Source organism: Haemaphysalis longicornis, unplaced genomic scaffold (assembly GCF_048455015.1).
Source record: "Haemaphysalis longicornis isolate Haplotype H1 unplaced genomic scaffold, Haemaphysalis longicornis Haplotype H1 scaffold_3, whole genome shotgun sequence".
Classification (NCBI taxonomy): Eukaryota; Metazoa; Arthropoda; class Arachnida; order Ixodida; family Ixodidae; genus Haemaphysalis; species Haemaphysalis longicornis.
Window position 1 is genome coordinate 12,735,463 of NW_027526335.1, and position 6,356 is coordinate 12,741,818.

The 6,356-nt window shown below is 46.3% G+C and overlaps 1 protein-coding gene and 1 pseudogene across 2 annotated transcripts in view; one reads left to right on the forward strand and one right to left on the reverse strand.

Annotated features, from left to right (window-relative positions):
• The window catches only part of LOC144173990 (myosin light chain kinase, smooth muscle-like), a 49,955-nt gene extending 48,627 nt beyond the window's left edge, over positions 1-1,328 (forward strand). For both annotated transcript variants that reach the window (XM_077702385.1, XM_077702386.1), the window contains exon 11: positions 335-1,328. The gene's annotated coding sequence lies outside the window, so the exon portion shown is untranslated. The remainder of the gene's footprint in view (positions 1-334) is intronic.
• Positions 1,329-1,718: 390 nt separating this feature from the next.
• On the reverse strand, positions 1,719-1,807 carry LOC144176093 (U5 spliceosomal RNA; annotated as a pseudogene).
• Positions 1,808-6,356: the final 4,549 nt, after the last annotated feature.

Below are 6,356 nucleotides of genomic sequence, written 5' to 3' on the forward strand. Positions count from 1 at the left end.
GACGTACAAGGATCATTATTCCTTAAAGGAAATAATTAAAGTGTTGCAACATTACAGTAAACCATGATCGATTACAATAATCAATTATTTGTAACCCGTTGCGTACAAGTCTGGTCGTGACTGACTACCGCGATCGACCGGGCCGACAGAGCAGCTTATTCGCACTGTGCCTCACGCAACAGAAGAGAAAGTCGCATAGTTTCCTCGATTACTTGCTAGGCCACCCATTCGCTTTTTAGCATTGAGATTTCCTATTTAACGAATGTCATGTACAGCGATAAATGTTCATGTATTTCAAATGTTGCACCATGCTTACCGCAGTTTCCATTTGCAGAACTGAACCCTCGACCTTCCATGGCCCACAAAGTGTTCCTGTGTCTTTCAACTCAGCTGATCTACGACAGGAGGAGATTATAGGCTCACGTTTCATCGATTCATGTTATTTTATTTTATTTGTCATGGCTTCGCTAGTGGAACAGAAGACCACGTGCTGGCCTGCGAGGATGTCGCCGGCCCAAACGTCTGCCTTTCATTCAGCCTGTTTCAACGGGCTGGTAATGTGGCAAAGGTTGTTAGCTAACTTCACAAAAATAGAAAAATTAATTAAAAAAGCAGCACTTCGCAATAACTACATTAAATTATGGCGTAGACAAAAAACAAAAGGCTCATTTGTTACCTGGATGCGACGTACGCATTCGAGTTTAGAATTTTTGAAACTGAACGTGAGTCCGAAAGTGAAATAAATCCGATCCACTTAAACACATTTAACGAGGTTGTTTTATATTAGCTTATTAGAATTGCAACATCATATCATATAAGTATTTTATCAACAAGACGACGAATGCGAAAACAGCTGATTACTTGCTCGTGAACATTTGCAACGTACGACTGCATTCATAATTTAGCGAAAGAGTGCCTTATTACTATAGCGAAAATTTACCCGTAAACCTTGTACTAGTAACAAAGTAACAAATAGTTTAGCGAAAGAACTAACACCCGAAGTAGTTTAACGTCTAGAAGATTTGTAACAAAATATACGATTTGCTGCGAATTCTCTCGTGCCCGTCCCCACGAGTGAAATCCTTCCCTATTCAATTGTGCCCCGCCCAAGAAAAATATAGCTCAGAACAATTCTGTGTCTTTTGTGAAAACCCTCTGGCATATCTACGCACTGTAAAACTGCCCCACCCCGTCCCTTTCACCCCCACCCTCGTTTTTTGTACAGTGTTTGCAGTGGACTGTTTTTGTACAAAGGTGTCTGTTTATTGTTGGAGCATTGCACTGTTTCCCAAAATGTTTAATAAAGTTCTCTGTTTCTTATGAATCGACACTGGAGAACGAATTCCGTTATACTTGACCTAAAAGCCGCTTAGCACCAGATTGAAGTCGGCTGTTGTTGGCGCCCGATGTTGCTTGAGGCGACACGACATAGAGCGACGACGTAGATGTTGGAGATTACGATGATGAGGATGATGACGGCGAACGGCTGCTCTTTAGGAATGACCTGCATCCACGCTTGCACGTACAGAAATATCCCCCAGAGGTGTAGCAGCTTAACTCGCTTGGTTTCACCTTGAACCACTGTTGGTGCTTTGGTGTCGTCGCCATCTTGGATTTTCTTAAATAAATCGGCTTTTAGGGTCGAAACCCCTTAGGGGCTGGGGCTGTTGGCGTCTCCTGCCGTCGTCGTCGTCGTCGTCGTCGTAATCGTCGTTTTCTCATGTAGTCACTGAACAGCCCCTCCCCACGGTGATCTTTAGTAAAAGGCGAAAGATCAATCCGCATTGCCTTGAGGGGAGGCTTGAACAACCACAACAACTAATTTGGGACAGTCCTTCACGCCTCGCGCTGGAGCGCTTCGTGCTTCAAAGACAAAATACTTTTACTAGCGAAGCTGCACACCTCTACCCACCAAGGGTTTTATCTCCGTTGGCAAAAACGCCAAGGCGCCAAGAATACACTTATACACTGCATGCTTCGCCCATACCTAGGTTTCATGTTAGTGGAGATGGCCCGGAATTTTTTAATGCTGAATGTTGTTAGGCTGCTATCATCACCATGCACGTCCTGGCTGATAAGGTCTTATAAAAATGGGAGCTAAGCTTGTGCCGCGTGAGCACATCACTACAAGCTTCTTCACATTTGCTCCCTCTTAGAACATATGACTGGCTACGGTTTAAAGAGCTAAACCCGGTCCTCTGCTCGTAAAAGCAGTGGCAGTACATCCTCATTCAGATTCGACAAGGCTACAATGCTACGACCCAAAGCCAGTTTCGCTGTTAAAGATCCCCAGGTAGTTACTCCCCTCCGACTCGCCTTATAGCCCAGGTGCGGAATCGATACGTGAAGCACCAAAGTTTGAAAGCCGGTTTCGAAATGCTGCGCTGCAGTCAGGGTAATGTCGATGATTGAGTCGCAAACCGATTCTCAGGACGGTTCATTTCGATAACAGTAATCATTCACGAAGGCCACAACAGCGATGACATGCATGAACTGAGTGTGCGCTCCAAATCTGCAGAAGGAGAACGAAGACGTCGAAAATTTCGCAACGCTGAAGGCAACAACGACGGTATAGATCAATAAAGTTCCTATCATACAAAAAAAATTGCAGAAGGGTTTGGTGTTAAAAAGGTTCTTAGTTTAAAAAAAAAAACTTGTCCCTAGTTTCATGCGCGATGCTGTCGCATTAGTAGATGCCCATCTTAGTGGCTTGTGAAGCACTTCTTTCTGTACAAAATTTAACAATTTCAAGTAATTTCAAATATTTCTGTGAGTAATTATCCCAGTACAGACAATGCTTTTAATTTGAACATCAGTGGCGTAATGTTTTTAGTGCGGAAGCGTTACTAGGCTCATTTCCGTGAATCCGGCGCGCTTGGCAGCCGTGTTCTCGAGCCGTGCCTAGAATCGACACTTAACCGGAATGTTGACGACAGCAGCGATTGGCAGGTACGCGCCGTTCTGACGTTAGGCCCAACGTTACGCTTTGAGGTCTCATGTCCACCGGTTCCCTCAGCTTGGCGTACTGTTAGTTCGGCGTTACTTGGCATAGTGTTTAGCCCAGGGGTCGGCAAACGTTTGAGGCGGAGGGCCGAGTTGCACGAAGCCGACACGGTGGTGTCCGGACGGCAAATTGAGAGGTGAGGGGGGGGGGGGGCTGCTTTGTGGGCAGAGAAATTCGGCGAATTGTATATACGATAATGTAAAGCGCATAGAAATTACGTTCATATTCACCACGCACGTCACCGGGCTGCAATTTACAAAGATAGTTTAAAAGCGAAACAAACCGTGTAATGCGACTTAGATATGGTGTTGAACAATCTTAGCCAACTCGCAAATATCTAGCTCAAGGTGGCTCACCGACAGACGCAGAAAGTCGTGGCGGTGTTCATCGGTTAGTGGGGAACGCAAGTTTGATTTGATGTAGTTCATTCTCGAGAGAAAGTTTGCTCGCAGGCTTATGCACACGGTTAGCATAGTGGCTAATAGTTTTTCAATCTGGAAATATGAGAGCCTGTGAGGCCAAAGTAAAAAGGAAGTGAAGACGTTATCTGGGTAATTGTGAAGATGGGCGGCAATTCCAACTGGAAGCGATCTTTCTTTGTTCCTGTCTAACCTCATTTCAGGTCAAGACCGCCATTTCGACATTCAGATAGGCAGTTACAAGGGGGAAGGGGCTAGGTTTTGACCTCGTGGTGGGGGCCTCATAATACTGCTCCGCGGGCTGCAGGTTACCGACCTCTCATTTAGCCTAACCATTCGTCGTTGAGCTTAACGTTAGGGCTACCAAACGTTAAGCCTAAGCATAGGCCTAACAAAGGCGATTGGACAAGGCTAAGGGTGCTGGGCTGCCTCACCCAGCGGTGTAGTTGTCACCAGCGGTACTACCTTCCGGTGCTGCCTCCCCTTGCAGCTCCCAGAGAAACGGCGAAATCTTTCGCTATCGCTTTCGCGCCTAAGCCACACAAACGTTGGTGCCCGTTGCACATTTCTTTCGTTTTCAGGACTTCGCTGGGTGCAGACATGCTTTGCGGTCAGGCTTCGGCCCCACACTCTGAGAAGTCCCCATGAAGCGTCTTAAGCACAATGCCCAAAAATGACCAATAGAAGTAGCCCAGTGCACGAATGCGGCAGATGACATGGCCGAGCATTCAACTTGAGTGAAAAAGTGCACCTGCGCTGGGACATTGCACTTTGCAAAACGCCTTGCACGCCTTACATGTTTTCCCTGCGCACATGCCCTTTTTCAGTCAAATCATTTGTTGGGCTTCGTCATTCGCCGAATTCGCACACTAGGTCACTTCGACATTCTTGAGCATTGTGGTGAATGAAGATGCCCTTGGTGACTTGTTAAAGTGCGGTTTACTGCGGCCACATCAAGAACAAAAAAAGTAAAGGTAATTGTGAGCAGCAAAATAGACTTGTGAATAGAGATGTAGAGCAGAATTTTGAATTAATAGATAGAAATTGGCAATTTAGAGGCAAAATTTGCAATAAATTTTGTTCAGGTAACTGGCTTGACATTGGCCGTTTTCTCATCCATCTCAGCAGTAGGGACCTGCATTGTTCGAAGCATTGAAAAGGGGCTCTGGTGGGGAATGTGAAATCTCCCGTTGGGTATGCGTCGATCATTATCACCATCGCGAACAACCACGCTCTGTCATTAAAGTATTCATTCCCGTTACGGGCAGCCATGGTCTGCCTTGCGTGGTTCTTCCGCTACAGGGGACATTGTTGGCTTGAAGTTGGGAGCTCAACAACTTATACTAAGATACACAAGCGCGCACGCACACACGAACACGCACGCGTGCGTGTGTATGTGTGTGTGCACTTGCGTGCGTGCATTCATGCGCTTAAATTAGTTTCACATTAAAGTTTTCTGTTACCACAGGGACGACATGTCTATTCCTCTGTGCATATCTCATGTAAACATGGCATTGTTACAGTATCATTCATTATAAAAACAGACATAGCAGCAGGATAACCGACTGAGAACAGGTCACTGTGTGATGTCACAACTTCCTCCATTGACTGCTGTTCCTTAGAAACCTTTTAAACACATAATATTGTATTGTATATTGACACGTAGCCAAAGACGACGCAGCTGTCTTCAAGGAAAACCAAGTTTATTGGGGCGAACTTGTGCTCGCCTGACAGCTCAAAGAATACACAGGCGGCGAAGCAGCGGTTAACAAAGTGTCGTGCGCAGGCGAGTGTCGGCGAATTGAATACCACGGCGGCTGCTCAGCTAGTATCTTGCGGCGCGGTTGTTTCTTGAAACGTCGAATTACAACTAGAACACAAGATGTCAAAGAAGATTATTCTAGGCTAGTGACGTTAAGGCCAAACACTCTCCCTATCAAAATGAGATAGCCAGTGCGGTTTTCAAAACAAAGGAAGGGATACATGCACGCAGCTTGAAATACTGAAAGCCGGGCGCCGCCGGATGGTAAAAACAAAACAGAGCTATACAAACAGAAGCATTGTTCGCGGCAACATCGTAGGAAATCATTGTCACTCTCCTTCTATGAGTATGCGGGTGGTCAGGAGCGCAAAAAAAAAAAAAGAAGAAACAGACCACGCGTTACCGTGACACAAAGAAAAACAAAAAAGAAGTGTTCATTTCTTGCCCTGAATCACACCTGCTGTACCCGCCATTCGTACCGGCACAAGGTAAGTTCTTTTTTGAGGAAGCGAGCGTAATCGAGGAAGTCCCCGCAGCTTGGACACTTAATCGACACCTAGCTGCCAACCTTACCCAATTTCTCGCTGGGCAGTTGGTTTCACGCTAGCTTTCCCGCGCCATACCGCAGAACGGACGCAACCCCCTTCTGAAAAAAAACCTCTGGAACTGTTTCGCATTAAGTTTCGTCGGTAGGACTGTTGTACTCCGTTTTTGTGTGAGCCGAGGAGCCAGATTGTGGCGACGCGAGATTCCGTTCTCCTGTGGGTACAAGCCAGGTACTTATTGTACGCACGCAGCGCCGTCCACTGGTTTGCTCGCAACACTTCCTTTCTTTAGAGCAACTGCTAAACGCGCTCCGGTGTTTTGCCAGAGTGGCCTAGGGGTATAATCGCGGGTTTTTAGGGCGAGCGCCCTGGGGTCGAGCCATGCAGTGCGAATATTTTTCCGGCTAAGGAAATGGCCGCCAATTACATAGTAAATACATAAATAAGAACATCTGAACGATTAGAGTTTGAACACTGTTTTTCACAGTAGCAGCCCGATGATCAAACGACTCTGCTACGTAAGCACGTTTCGAGCGGGTGGAGCAAAAGTTGTGGTCGCTGCTGGTGTTCCTTTCTTCGTTGAAAATGCCCTCTTCGGGGATTGGCGCGGAATTGGTGGCTTTGAG